General features: G+C 44.3%; 1 pseudogene across 1 annotated transcript; it reads right to left on the reverse strand.

Moving 5' to 3' along the window:
• Positions 1–1,474: 1,474 nt before the first annotated feature.
• Positions 1,475–3,504, reverse strand: LOC108303592 (annotated as a pseudogene). Its single transcript, XR_005200063.1, has one exon. The product of XR_005200063.1 is annotated as an X-ray repair cross-complementing protein 6-like (transcript).
• Positions 3,505–3,818: the final 314 nt, after the last annotated feature.

A 3,818-nucleotide genomic window follows, 5' to 3' on the forward strand; every position in this document is an offset into this window, starting at 1 on the left:
TAGTTGACTCACAGTTCCACATTGCTGGGGAAGCCTTGGGAAAGTTACAAGCATGGTAGAAGGCACCTCCTCAGAGGGCAGCAGGAGACAGAATGAGTGCCAGCAGGGAAAGCGCCAGATTTGTAAAACCATCAGATCTCGTGAGACTCACCATCACAAGAATATCATGAGGGAACTGCCGACGTGATTCAATCGCGTCCTGCAGGGTCCCTCCAATGACGCATGGGGATTGTGGGAACTACAATTCAAGATGATATTTGGGTGGGGATGCAGCCAAAAATTAAAGAGAGTGTGTGTGTGTGTGTGTGTGTGTGTGTGTGTGTGTGTGCGTGTGTGTGTACATGTGTATGTGGGTGCATGCACGTGGGTATGTGCCTGCATGCCCTTTGATGATGATGGTGCTGCTGCCAGTCCGGGGTGGCAGAGTAAAGTGTATCCTCTGCCTCAGTGGTGCTGCTGGCAGTGTGGGGTGGTGGGGCAAAGTTTATCCTCTGCCTCCTTGGCAACAATGTGAGGAATTCTACCCCAGTGTCTGGGGAATGCCTGCCGCCTGGTAAGTGCACAATAGTCTTTGAATAGAGGGATATATAATTATGAGGATGTAATGGAGAAAACAAGGGAGGGGGGACAGGGCACAGAGGGAATAGCTACCTAATAGTAATTTTGTTCTGTCCATTTTTTTTTCTAATGGGCTCAAAAAATGCCATAACCATACAGCATGGTTCTAAATCCATTAAAACTTCTCCTTTCCTCATGATAATAAGTCATTTGTACTTAACAAAATCAATAGTTGAGTGAATGAGAAAAGTCCTGAAACCTGGGATATAAGAGTAATAATAGAAAAACTCCGTAGCTTCAGAATCTGCCGAGGTCAGTCTCCCCAGTCTACTTAAATTATCTAATTATTTCACATCTCAAGCTGGATATTTGCCTTTTATGACCCAAGAAATCGATATATGAATTAGCTGTCAGAAAGAGAGATGTTGAAAAGAAAATTTTGAAAGATAAGAGTATAAAAGGAGTTGAAAATCTTTGTGATTCCATTTTTCAATCTGCTGATTCATATATCCAGCCCCAAAATAATGCATCATTTTGTGATGTGTTTCATATAGTAAAATCGTATTAAAGATAAACATGATTATAATTTAGTTTCTCCTTACAAGAGCATTTTTATGGTATTTTTTAAACTTACTATACTAATTCTGGTCAATGAAATTATAGTAATAGGATTAGATTCATCTCATCTACTTTTTTAAATAGTCGAAGGAATGATGAGCTTGATTTTTATACAGTAAGATTCCCTTGGACCTGGGACTTCAAGCAGTTAAGTTCTCTTCTGGTTCTTATCAGGACAGATAGTATGAAGACACACTATGCTTACCGATGCATGAAGAGTTATTAAGACACAATATATTTCCCAAAAAAAGAAAATCAAGGAGGTGATAATACAATTTTATAAAACTATTTTTTTTTTCTAGTACAAACTTAGGGCTCTTTATTCAGGCAGTAAAGTAAGGAACAGCAAAGTAGGAGGGCTACACCATCACCATGGCAACAGAAAGCCTCAAAAACATAAAGTCCCTCGACTTCTGTCGGGTAGACTCTTTCTAGCTCAGGAGAAACACATTTTAACTGGCTGAGAACAAGGCCAGGCAGCCTGGCCACACTGTGGAAGGATGGCTGTGTGTACGGCCTCTGGTCAGTCCTGGAAGTGCTTGATGAGGGCTTCCAGCAGCTCCTGCTTCTTCAGCCCACTCTTCAGCCCGTATGCCCGGCAAGCCTCTTTCAGCATGGGCACAGTGAGCTTGCCCAGTGTGCCCTTGCTGATGTGGGTCTTCAGCTTTTCTTCTGAATACTCCACCTTGGGCCTTTTGCTTCCGGAACCTTCATTATCGTGTTTTCTCTTGGTAACTTTCCCTTCAGGATTGTAATCTGGTGGGTAAACAAGCTCCTTAAATTCATCCACCAGGGAACCCAGTCTTTAATTCATTGCTTCAACCTTGGGCAATGTCAGGTCCACTGCTTATTCAGGCTCCATCAAATCCAAGGCCAAGGCCTCCAGGTTCCTGAAGTGCTGCTGCAGCATGGGGTTCTCAAAGCTGTCACTTCTGTATGTGAAGCAGAGCTTCTCAACAATAGCCTTCATCTTGTCCACCTGCTCTGAAGTTGCCATGATTTTTTCAGTAAAGGGCATCTTCCTTTTATCATCAGCAAATGGTAAAAATACCAGCTGAAAGCCTGGAGGAGTGACCTGAATTTTCTGGTCATCCAACTCCTCATCCTGTGGAACCAAAGCCACAAAATAAGGGGGGATGTTCCTCCGGGGTGTGTATCTGCACAATGCTTCGACTTCCTTCTCCAGACACTTGATGAGCAGAGCACTGAACAGGGTTGAGCTCCCAATCACCAGAGACTCCTCTGGGTACACGAACAGGGAGGGTCTCAGGTAATGGTGCTTCTTCAACATTACCAAGGGCTTGAAGCCCATGAGCATCAAACCTGGATCATCAAATCGTTTTAGCTCTTCTGTTTCCTCTTTCTCCAGTATAATCTGACGACTCCCATAGATCTGCGACCTCTTGGTATCGCTAGGCAGAAGCAAACCGCCTGTACTTGTATTAAATGTCCAGGTCTTGGTTTTCACTGGTTCATTTGTTTCCCGATAGAGCTTTATTGGAGGAGGCTTGAGAGCCTTCTGGACCAGATTATAAATGCCAACAGAGATCACTATATCTTTGTTGAGCTTCAGCTTTAACCTGCTAAGTGCTCGCTTCCTGGCCTCCTTGGCGCGAACCTTCCGCAGCAGGTCTTCTAGCTTGCTGGATTCCTCAAAGTGAACCCTGAGGTCCTCATCCTCTGCTATGCTGATAATATCTCTGTAGAACAAGGATATGTCAAAGCCCCCAGGTTTCTTCAGGTGCANTGGGGGTTGTCTTCATTGGTGAAAAGCATGATCCTCTTATGACTCATCTTGAACTGGACATCACTAAAGAGGTTGGCACAGACCCACAGCACTTCACTGAGTGACTAGCTAGATCCGTGGCCCATCAGCTCTTGGAAACGTTTCTGTCCCTGCTGCCCCTTAAACTGGTCACGCTATAGAATTCGTTTTGCACCTGGATTATCCAACTCCTGTAAGACATAAATATTTTTAAAATTCACTGCATTTTTGTCTTTCTCGGTACCATAGAACACCACTGCCAAGAGATCTCGATCACTGCTTATGATCTTACTGATGTACACACTTTGGATACACTGGATGGTCATGTCAAAAGGAGTCAACTCATCTTCACTTTGAGATTCAAACACAACCCTGGAGGCATCAACCAAAAAAATCAAACTATCTCTTCCTGAATATTTGTAGTCTCCACTTGCTTCAAGGTTATCCTCTTCTTGTTCTTCTGCTTCTTCATCGCCCTCGGTTTTGTAATAGGACTCCCACCCTGACATGTTGGCTACTGCTCACTTTGGTGCAGGGACACGACCAACTTGGACAGAAGACGAGAGTGCCTATAAAACTATTTTTTAAAGAATAATACAGCTGCCAGGCGTGGTGTCTTCCGACTGTAATTGTACTCCAAGCATTTTGGGAGGCGTAGGCGGGCGAATCACGAGGTCAGGAGTTTGAGACCAGCCTGATCAGAAACCCCGTCTCTACTAAAAATACAAAAATTAGCTGGGTCTGGTGGCACACACCTATAATCCCAGTTGCTCAGAAGGCTGAGGCAGAAGAATCGCTTGAACCCAGGAGGTGGAGGTTTCAGTGAGCCAAGACTGCACCAGTGCATTCCAGCCTGGCAACAGAGTGAGACTCCATC

Source organism: Cebus imitator, unplaced genomic scaffold (assembly GCF_001604975.1).
Source record: "Cebus imitator isolate Cc_AM_T3 unplaced genomic scaffold, Cebus_imitator-1.0 Scaffold49, whole genome shotgun sequence".
NCBI lineage: Eukaryota > Metazoa > Chordata > Mammalia > Primates > Cebidae > Cebus > Cebus imitator.